Below are 11,895 nucleotides of genomic sequence, written 5' to 3' on the forward strand. Positions count from 1 at the left end.
ATATATGTATGTATAGGTATCTACTTCGTGATCTAGCAATTCTTCTTGGTATATATCCAAAGAAAATATATACACATATTCAACAAAAGATATAAATTAGACTATTCAGAGGAACATTACAAACCTGAAACTACCCAAATGACAACCAAAAATGAATGGATTAATAAATTGTGATATGTTCACACAATAGAATACTGTGCAATAATTAGAATAACTGATCTACAACGACACATAACAGTATTTGTAAGTATCACAAGCATAATGTTGAATGGAAGAAACCAGACAAAAAACAACAAAACTAATCAGTGCTGTTAGACGGCAAGGTGGTGATCATACTCGGAGGTGGACATGAGGGGCCTTCTGGGATACTGGTGGTATTTTGTTTCTTGATCTGAGTGAGTATTGTTTACCTTGCTATGCTCAGTTAGTAAAAATTCAAAGAGCTGCATAATTATGTATACTTTTTTTGGTATTCATACAACAGTTCAATAAATTATTTTTTATATGTACATAGTGTATAGCTATGCTTCTGTTTCATATTTTTCTTTAGAATAGATTTTTTAAAGTGAGAATCCTGGACAGTGGTCTTTTAAAAGTTGAGATTTTTACTTATGATAAATTCTCTTACCGATAACAAGTAAAAAATAAATGATAAGAGGGGTAATAACAGAATATTAAATCAATTCTTACAATTCTCGTATATCCTTAAACTTAACAGAAAAGCTATCTCATTTAACTCTCTGATGTTCACATTATATTCATGTTAAAGCTACAGAAATAGAAACTCAACAAAGATAATTTTGCTGGGATAATTGGAAATAGATTCTAGGAATCAAAAATCTTTGCCCTATCATCATTTGATAATTTGCTGATAGACATTATGAAGTAGTGGAAAAGCCAAACTTCCTGGGAACACTTCGCAACCCTCCCCTTGTTACTTGGATAAACTCGTGCAAGTTACTTAAGTTCTTTGTGTCTCAGTTTCCACATCCATAAATTCGGTATGATAAAAACAGCTATTTCATAAGCTTGTTTTGAGGATGCAATGAATTAATGCATGTAAAGCTCTTAGAACAGTGGGCTATCCCCATTATCATCTGATGCACCCAATTAGAAGAATAACCGTAACTGTTCCTAGTGATTTGTACTTTTTTTTCACTTAAACCATACTTCTTAGTTGGTATTAAGTGTTAAAAGGTGTTTGAACACATGCATTTGCTTACTTCTTCTGCATCTTATTGAAAACAAAATGTCTTCAGGTTTGTGTGCCTAAAACAGATTTAAAATCTATAACAGATTGCTTTATCAAAGAAACTGAAATCTCCCTGAACCAGAAGATTATGTCTGAAAATAAAACTGCTTATGACCACCATCATTTTAAAAAACAATTGCTCTTTCTCAAGTGACTGCAGTTGAAAACCTGACTTTTCACTGAATGTACATGTGCTTTACCTCAAAAACCCAGGACATTTTGCTGTGAGCTGAATAGTCTTTAAGTGCTCAGACTTCAAGTGTAAAAAGTCATTTCTATTTTCCTCGTCTTAAAGACTGACCTGCATGTCTTCTAAATGTGCTCTAAATATCTGTCTACATTAGGTAGCTTGAAAAGAAAGAAATCCTCAGAGATAACTGAATCACAGGTCTTCTGATGGGGCATATTTTCATCTTTTAGGTTTTATGAGAGTGGACCAAACTTGTGATGCAGATTTCTCCAGTAAATATTATTTGATTGTCAAAATTAGATTTCTCACCAATCTTTCAAAGTTTACATGAGAGAAAAAGATGAAGGGAAGAAAGGCAATGTTTATACAGGGAAGCTGGGCAGTTGTTCAGCAATGAGTTCCAGATGCTATCCCCATGAAGACCTTGCTTCCATGGAAGAACTTGAGTCTTTTATGGTATAAGAAGCTCAAGAGGATAAATTTCCTTTTAAAACCTAATGACTCAATCCCTTCAGTAGCTGCAACTTGAAAGATGAGGATTTGCTTACTCTGTCAGGTTATGTCAATCTACCTAACAAGACTGTGGTGGGGCCAGATTTGTCAGAGAAATCAGAATATCTCAGAGGAATTTGCATATATTTATATTTATATTTATATTTATTATAGGTTCTGATGCTGTTTTAATTCCGCTGCTCATTTATCACAATTTAAAAGAATGAGAAGTTTTCTATAATCTCACATACGGAAAAGAGCAAAAGTCAGAATTTTGGGGATGGTTTGCTTTTTGAAGCTTTTTCTTAAAGAGGAGTTTAACAGCTTTATAGTTGTTTGTTGAATAAAAGATTATAATAGACACAAATATCTGCTTAAATGGTTCAAAGGCTTAATTCTCCACTATAATTTTCTGTGAATTATAACTTTCTACCATGAGTTTTGTGCATATTTTTATGTTTACATCAAGCATTCTTTGTGATTCTATTAAAAACAAGACTATTTGTTATCAGTTTTACAGACCTGATAAGTCATCGTGAATTTACTGAGCACAATTCAGTGGGACACTGATGCTCAGACTTGTAGCTCATCCCTGTCTCTCAGCTTCCACTGTTGTTTCCACGGCTTCTTTATAGTCTGTTCCTCAAACAAAAGCAGTCAGAGTGATCTTTTCAAAATGTAAATAACTCATGTTTTTCCTCTGCTTAAGACCTTTCAAGAGGTTTCCATTGCATTCAAAATGCAATCCCAACCCCTTGTCCCGGCTTTAGAAGTTCTTAACATTCTGGCCACTGCTTGCCTTCCTAGTATCCATTCTTCCGTCTCCCCATTCACTTACTCTACTCCAGCCATACCCACCCAGTTAGGCAAGACTTACAGATTCTATTTATTATTAAATAGAATATCTGTTTATTTAGTATTTAGTTATCACTTATCACTAAACACTAAAGAGGTTTTCTTTTCTTTTTCTTTTCTTTTTCTTTTCTTTTTTTTTTTTTTTTGAGATGGAGCCTCACTCTGTTGCCCAGGCTGGAGTGCAGTGGCGGATCTCGGCTCATCGCAACCTCCACCATCCGGGTTCAAGTGATTCTCCTGCCTCAGCTTCCCAAGTAGATGGGATTATAGGCACGCACCACCACACCCTGCTAATTTTTGTATTTTTAGTAGAGACGGGGTTTCACCATGTTGGTCAGGCTGGTCTCAAACTCCTGATCTAATGATCCACCCACCTCAGCCTCCCAAAGTGCTGGGATTACAGGCGTGAGCCACCGTGCATGGCCCTAAAGAGGTTTTAAATTTAATAACTGCCACTTCCCCTCAGCACTCACCTTGAACACTGTAAGAGCCCCCAAGGGGCGGTGGCTCATGCCTGTAATTCCAATACTTTGGGTGGCTGAGGTGAGTGGATCACAAGATCAGCAGTTTGAGACCAGCCTGACCAACATAGTGAAACCCTATCTCTATTAAAAATACAAAAATGAGCCTGGCATGGACTATGCGCCTGTAGTCACAGCTACTCAGGAGGGTAAGGCAGGAGAATTGCTTGAACTCAGGAGGCAGAGGCTGTGGTGAGCCGAGATTGCACCACTGTACTCCAGCCTGGACAACAGAGAGCAAATCCATCTGAAAGAAAGAATGAGATGTTACTACTGCAGCCTGGGCAACAGAGCAAGACTCCATCAGGAAGGAAGGAAGGAAGGAAGGAAGGAAGGAAGGAAGGAAGGAAGGAAGGAAGGAAGGAGGGAAGGAGGGAAGGAGGGAGGGAGGGAGGGAGGGAGGGAGGGAAGGAAAGAAGAAAAGGAAGGAAGGGCCCCCAACTAACTTCAGTACCTCCCACCTTGGCCCTGCCACATGGTACTCACAGTGATCTTTTGATTACTTTAACTGGATGCTTATAATATTTAAAAGGTAGCATCTCATTGCAATCCAGATTCCATAATTTAGAATTTGGAAGTAGCCTGGCACTCCCACTTCTGCCAGTTCAGCTCTTTTGCTACCCTTCACTCTCATATCGGCACCAGACCAGACCCTCTTACTCCTAGGATATGCTTAATAGCATGGACCCCATTCCTGCAATACTGACATCAAACAGAAAAGCCTAGCCACAAGACATGGTTTACTTCCTTGGACCTTTCTTGTTTCATCCAACATGCTTCTATGGCAATATACAGGATCCAAATGCAAATGGATATGTTGTAAGAGAAGAAGGGGGAGTTGTAACTGCTTCAATCGATGACCTCTAAGCCCGAGAACCTTGAGCAGCCCCCAATTTTTTGTAATATACAATTTAACAATGCCACCCATAGTAATAACATTGTTTTATAAAAATTGAATGATATCGATGATTTTATGCTAGTGTGCTGAGCTTAAGAATAAATTTTTCCAAGATCAAGTACTAAAATATTTTTTGATTGCACTACTATACTTAGAACACAATATCTCACACTATCTCCTTCATGCATTATTTTGACAGAAGGTTACATTGTGGAGATCATGCTTACTCTTAGGTTCTGAAAGACCTGGATCTATCTGAGGGCCAAAAAAGTGAACACATTTGCTTTCAAGGACCTGCATATTTAAAAAGAAAGCATTTCATCTTCGACAGTAGTTGATAAATTAGAGTTGGTGGATAATAGCAGCTACCTAATAAGAAAATAGGAAGATGGAAGATGACTTATATCCATAGTTTCTGTCAACAGGCCAAGTAGAAGTTTCCATATTTGTGCAGATACGGAATGATGATGTTTATTATAAATTAACAAACAACATGCATGCAAAGGAGTTTTCCTACCAGTGTACAGTTTAAATATACCCGGAGAGCCTGCTATCTATTCTGCTTTTTCTTTTACTTGTGGACAAACTATACTCTTGCATTAATATCCTCCTCAATGTAATTGTTCTGATGGGTATCCTGAAGAAGAGATGGTGAAAAGTAGAGGAAAATAGTTAAGAAGTTATCTCTCAAATTAAAGGTTTAAAAATTAATTTCTTATTATATAACCCCTTTTAGTGTAGTTTGTTTTTATATTCACAGATTGAGATTCATTAATACTTGGGAAATGTCATAGGGGGATTAAAATAACAATTTTGGGGATCCTGGCCATATTACTCTCATATTGTTTGCACTCTAACTGGTTTGCATTTGGTTACGTATGAGGCAAGCATCAGTCTGCCTTTAGGTTCATTTCTCCCTGTGGCAAACATGGGATATCTGTATCCACATTTGGATGTTAATATGATCTGTGTTGCATTTTAAGTTTTATACACATTAAATAGCAATCTCAATTTTTCAATTCAACATCTACTACCCTTCAACTACCAAATACTGAGCTCTTGCTAAAAACTGGAATCTCATCTACATGGTTTAAATATATTAAAAGAAAGCAACTTGCAAGTATTTTATAAAGTGAAATCATAGCGACCATTTTATACTTGAGGAAACTGAGAGTTGAAGTGTCATATCCAAATGCATGCATCTAGTAAATGCAACTGGGCTGAACCACCAAGGAACGTTCTTTTATCCTAGATGGATATGTATTTGTGGCTAGTTAGCTCAGCTGGCTAAAGGTTAAAGTTCAGTGTTAATGAGGTCAAAGTCATAAATGTGAACTTTAACTGGAGGATTTCCTCTGATTCATAAGTGCAAGTTCAACATTTAACCCTAGCCAGTCACAAGGCAGAGTGGGTGGCTCAATACAAATCCATCACCAGTGCTGGAAACAATACTCATAAAATATGTTTCTTGATAAATAGCCAAAGTCATCTCCTTTTTACAAAACAATAATAAGTTAAACTTACTTTAGATTTTTTAAGCTAGGAAGTCATCTATAGTTTTACTCTAAAAGCCAGGCAGAAGGAAAAGGAAAATCAGAGAATGGTTGAGCTGGATAACACCAGTGGATCTAATACCTCCCTTCATTTGGCAGAGAAGAGAATAAATTAAAATTCATGAGTTGGGATAATTGTATTATTTTAACAATGTTTCTAAGCCAGAGACAGAAAGCAAAGAATAGAACTCAGTTTTCTAATACCTGGTTTATGATTTTTCTACCAAACTTAGAAGGAGAATGCACTGTGGCTCCAAACCTGAAAGAAATGATTTGTTTGGCCACTTACTGAATGTGAGGAGCACACAGCTAACCTAACTTTACATGTGAAAGGATGGAGTTTCTTGTTTTCCATAGTAAATGGAAAGTTTTGCTATAATCCTTTCTCAATTCCTAGTGAAATTCTCTACTTTTCCTTTAAGCAAATGGAAATATACATTTAAAAAGTTTCTTTGCTTTATTGGTTTCCCTTTTCTTTTTCTCTATATTCTAAATTATAGCATTCTCTGTAAACAATAACCTCGATATTGTCTTTCATCTATAAAACACTAACCAGCCTCTTTCAAAGAGTATTACTTGGCTATTGATTGTCATGTGATAGCCAAGACAATCCTAAGCAAAAAAAAACAAGCTGGAGGCATCACGCTACCTGACTTCAAACTATACTACAAGGCTACAGTAATCAAAACAGCATGGTATTGGTACCAAAACAGAGATATAGACCAATGGAACAAAACAGAGGCCTCAGAAATAATGTCACACATCTACAACCATCTGCTCTTTGACAAACCTGACAAAAACAAGCAATGGGGAAAGGATTTCCTATTTGATAAATGGTGATGGGAAAACTGGCTAGCCATGTGCAAAAAGCTAAAACTGGATCCCTTCCTTACTTGTTATACAAAAATTAACTGAAGATGGATTAAAGATTTAAACACAAGACCTAACACCATAAAAACCCTAAAAGAAAACCTAGGCAATACCATTCAGGACATAGGCATGGGCAAGGACTTCATGACTAAAACACCAAAAGCAATGGTAACAAAAGCTACAATAGACAAATGGGATCTAATTAAACTAAAGAACTTCTGCACAGCAAAAGAAACTATCATTAGAGTGAATTGGTAATCAACAGAATGGGAAAAAATTTTTGCAATCTACCCATCCTACAAAGTTTAATACCAGAATCTACAAATAATCTAAACAAATTTACAAGAAAGAAACAAACAACTCCATCAAAAAGTGGGTGAAGGATATGAACAGACACTTCTTAAAAGAAGACATTTATGCAGGCAACAAACATGAAAAAAAGTTTATGATCACTGGTCATTAGAGAAATGCAAATCAAAGCCACATTGAGATACTATCTCACGTCAGTTAGAATGGTGATCATCAAAGAAATCTGGAGACAACAGATGCTAGAGAGGATGTTGAGAAATAGGAATACTTTTACACTGTTCCTGGGAGTGTAAATTAGTTCAACCATTGTGGAAGACAGTGTGTCAATTCCTCAAGGATCTAGAAATAGAAATACCATTTGACCCAGCAATCCCATTACTGGGTATATATCCAAGGATTATAAATTGTTCTATTACAAAGACACATGCACATGTATGTTTATTGTGGCACTGTTTACAATAGCAAAGACTTAGAACCAACCCAAATGCCCATCAATGATAGACCGGATAAAGAAAATGTGGCACGTACACACCATAGAATACTATGTAGCCATAAAAAAGGATGAGTTCAGGTCCTTTGCAGGGACATAGATGAATCTGGAAACCATCATTCTCAGCAAACTGACACAAGAACAGAAAACCAAACACTGCATGTTCTCACTCATAAGTGGGTGTTGAACAATGAGAACACATGGACACAGGGAAGAGAATATTGCACACCAGGGTCTGTCAGGGGATGGAGGGACAGGGGACGTGTAGCAGGGTTGGGGGGTGGTTGGGGAGAGATAGCATTAGGAGAAATACCTAATATAGATGACAGGTTGATGGATGCAGCAAACCACCATGGATGTGTATACCTATGTAACAAACCTGCACATTCTACACATGTACCCCAGTACTTAAAGTATAATTTTAAAAAAAAAGAAAAATCCATTTTGACCACCATTGACTTAAGGTTGTAGTTCACTCACTATGCCCGCAATATGTCCTATAGCTTCCATTTTTACACAGCTTGGAATGTCATCGTTATATGAGTAATAATAACTCCTTTTTTTTAAAAAAAAAAAAAATGAGCCCCTGATCGAATCCAGGCTTTTTGGGTATACTGGTATTTCTGACTTTCTCCCACCCCCACCAGCTAATCAGTAAGGTTTTGAACAACAACAACAACAACAAAATGATGTGTGGACTTCTGGTTCCAATATGGTGGCACCGAAGCAAGCTGGCTTCATTGTCCCCAACAGAAAACAAAAAACAAATACACAGTGCTGAGATTATCATTAGTAATATCCCAGAACTCAAACATGAGAATGAGACACTTTCTGTGGTCACAGAGAAGTAAAAAGAAAAAAAAAAAAACAAAAAACTCTGAGTAGATGGTAAGAGAATCAGATTTCTATACCACGATGTCCCTCCCATCATTCTACCCAGCATCAAATGCACGCAAGAATTCCTCTCAGTTCATAATTTCTACACTGGAAAAAGTGAGATTGAGAAGGACAAAAAACTTTCCTTCCAGACTGGTTTCCCTGGCAGGCAACCCGTCCTCACCTTACTCCATAGGATGCATCATGAGTGCCCGAAGGGAGAAATATCCCTGAAATCAAGCAAAGACAAAGGAAGGTGGGGCTATCATCAACAGTTTTTGAATCTATGCTCTGTAACTCAGCCAAAGGAGACACCAAATGGGAGTGGCTGTCCAGCAGCATCACACTGTTGAGGATTCATTCCACAAGTCCCCTGTGCAGGAATCCCTAGCTAGCTGTCCCACACTACCAAAATACCCCATTTGTGACATTCCTCACTGGGGAAGAACGACACTCCGATTGTTTACAGGGCCATGATAAACCTGGGCTTAAGGTACAAGCTATAGCCAAAAAGAAGGTAATGACCTAGCAGTAAAGAATCTCTAAGTAAATATATACAATAAAAAACAAAACAAGTCAAACAGAAAAGACTGGAATAAATAATCCTTCAATGCAAAGACATAGACATATATCCACAAGGGAACAATGGCCTCTCTAAATATACAAAACAAAGAACCAGTGACTGACCCTAACAAGTCGGCAGCATGTGGGCTTTCTGACAAATAATTCAAAATACCAGTTTCATTTGGCATAATCTCCAAGATAACACAGAAGAGCAATTCATAAATTTATCAGTCTTCTGTTCTGTCACACCAAGCCAGCACCGGGGCCTGGAACCTGGTCACAGCCCCTCAGCTTTTCCCACCGCTTCCCGACCATGGTCCTTCGCAAAGTTATCGACCTTCGGTCCTTTGTGAAAATGCGTAAGCAGGATCCGAGCGTTCTGCACAACGAGGAAATGCACTTCCTGAGGGAGTGGGTGGAGAGCATGGCAGGTAAATTACCACCTGCTACTGAGAAAGCTAAATCAGGAGAAAATACCAAGGAAGAAAAACCTGATAATAAGAAGGTGGGGGAAGTCTTAAAGGCAGGTGAACCATCAAGTGAGGAAAGTGATCTAGAAATTGATCATGAAGGTGTGATTGAACCAGACACTGATGCCCCTCAAGAACCGGGAGATGAGAATGCAGAGATAACAGAGGAGATGATGGATCAGGCAAATGATAAGAACAGGGCTGCTACTGAAGCCCTAAGTGATGGTGAACTGCAGAAAGCCACGGACTGACTTATTCACAGATGCCATCAAGCTGAATCCTTGGTTGGCCATTTTGTATTCCAAGAGGACCAGTGTTTTTGTCAAATTACAGAAGCCGAATGCTGCCATCCGAGACTGTGACAGAGACATTGAGCGAGGGAAAGCACACAGACTTCTAGGCCATGGGGAGGAAGCAGCCCATGACCTTGCCCTTGCCTGTAAATTGGATTATGATTAAGATGCTAGTGCAATGCTGAAAGAAGTTCAACCGAGGGCACGGAAAATTGCAGAACATTGAAGGAATAGAAAGAGTTGGCCAGGTGCAGTGGCTCATGCCTGTAATCCCAGCACTCTGAGAGGCCAAGGCGGGTGGACCGCCTGAGGTCAGGTATTTGAGACTAGCCTGGCCAACATGGTGAAACACCTTCTCTACTAGAAATACAAATATTAGCCGGGTATGGTGGCGCGTGCCTGTAATCCCAGCTGCTCAGGAGGCTGAGGCACCAGAATTGCTTGAACCCAGGAGGCGAAGATTGCAGTGAGCAGAGCTTGTGCCATTGCACAGAGTGAAGCTCTGTCTCAAACAAATAAACAAACAAAAAAGAAAAAGTTAAGAAGTCTCGAGAAGAGCATGAGTGAGCCCAGAGGGAGAAAGAAGCCAGACAACAGTCAGGCGCTCAGTATGGCTCTTTTCCAGGTGCTTTCCTGGGGAAATGCCTGGTAATTTTCCTGGAGGAATGCCTGGAATGGGAGGGGGCATGTCTTGAAAGGCCAGAATGCCTGGACTCAATGAAATTCTTAATGATCCAGAGTTTCTGGCAGCCATGCAGGATCCAGAAGTTAGAGTGGCCTTCCAGGATGTGGCTTGAAATTCAGCAAATATGTCAAAATACCAGAGAAACCCAAAGGTTATGAATCTTATCAGTAAATTGCTAGCCAAATTAAGAGGTCAAGTGTAATGCCCATCTGATAAAAACAGCCCTTGCTGAAGAAAAAGCAACCTAGATCGCCTTATGGATGTCACAATAATACAAACCAGTGTACATCTGACCTTCTCATCAAGAGAGCTGGGGTGCTTTGAAGATAATCCCTACTCCTCTTCCCCAAATGCAGCTGAAGCATTTTACAGTGGTTTGCCATTAGGATATTCATTCAGGTAATGTTTTTCTGCTAGGAATTACAAATTTTAAACATTTTTTAAACCTTAAAAATATTTAAAACCAATTTAAAGGGCCTGTTAATTCTTATATTTTTCTTTACTAATTCTTTCGGATTTTTTTTTCTTTGAATTATTGGGCAGGGGAGATGCTTACGTATGGAAGATTATTGTTCTGATTTAAGTGAAATAAAAGTTTGTTAGTGCAAGGTAAACTCATCTGAGGATAAAGTTTGTGTTAGATATGTGGTTCCTGAAGCATTTTGACTTGTCTTTTTAAATGCTTTATCTTTTTCTTTAAAGATTTCAATAAAATTAATTGAGACCACCAGGATTTCAGTAGGACCTGAATAGGGACTGGAAGGACTTGGCAGGGCAGCAGCAATGTTGCTGTGTTTTATATGACATACATCCTTGGGCAAGTTGCCCTTAAATCTCACACTATGGTGAAGGGATGATTTTTTTGTAATGCTGCAGTAAAGTTGGAGTACTTAGTTCTGCTCCTGTCTAGGACATCCAATACATGTTTCATATTTTTTCCACATAGGGGAAATAAGAGAGTATTTTTCTTTTTATATTTCTATGCTTAAAATTCTCTTTCCTAGTCAAAAAATGCCCACTCTGTGTCTGCTTTCTGCTTGTTCCTATTTTTTCTCCCTTACTTTTCTTGGGCCAAAGACAGGCTTTTTCCACCAGCATCATCACTGCTATCATTATTAACAGCATAATTATATAAGCATATTAAACGCTGAGTTTAATTTAATATGTAATACACATGGCAATTCAGGGTAATGCTCACAACTGTAGTTTCTTACTTGGCCACGAGATTGCTTATTTAGGTGTGAGACTTCCACTCTGGCAAAATCTTCTCTTAACCAAAGACATTGGAAAAAGGGATTCCCTTGGTGTTTGGTCTTCTACTTACAAAATAGCCATTGCGGTTAGAGTTTATCTTGTAGTATTCATCTTTGTGTTTTGAAGATAAAAAGGTTTGAATTAAATTGATATACACAGAGGGGAACCAATATTTTTGATCCAAGGTGAATTTTAAATGAGATAATTCCCTTCAGTTATTCATTGTGGAGCTGTTGAGACTATAAAAGACTCATTGTCTTTGTATTCAGTTCTTTCTTAGTGTAACCATACCCCCGCCTCTGCTTGCTTGCTTTCCCTCCTCT

The 11,895-nt window shown here is 38.3% G+C and overlaps 1 pseudogene; it reads left to right on the forward strand.

Annotated features, from left to right (window-relative positions):
* The first annotated feature begins 9,183 nt into the window (after positions 1-9,183).
* On the forward strand, positions 9,184-10,520 carry LOC108288813 (annotated as a pseudogene).
* The last annotated feature ends 1,375 nt before the right edge of the window (positions 10,521-11,895 follow it).

This window comes from Cebus imitator, unplaced genomic scaffold (genome assembly GCF_001604975.1).
Source record: "Cebus imitator isolate Cc_AM_T3 unplaced genomic scaffold, Cebus_imitator-1.0 Scaffold16, whole genome shotgun sequence".
Classification (NCBI taxonomy): domain Eukaryota; kingdom Metazoa; phylum Chordata; class Mammalia; order Primates; family Cebidae; genus Cebus; species Cebus imitator.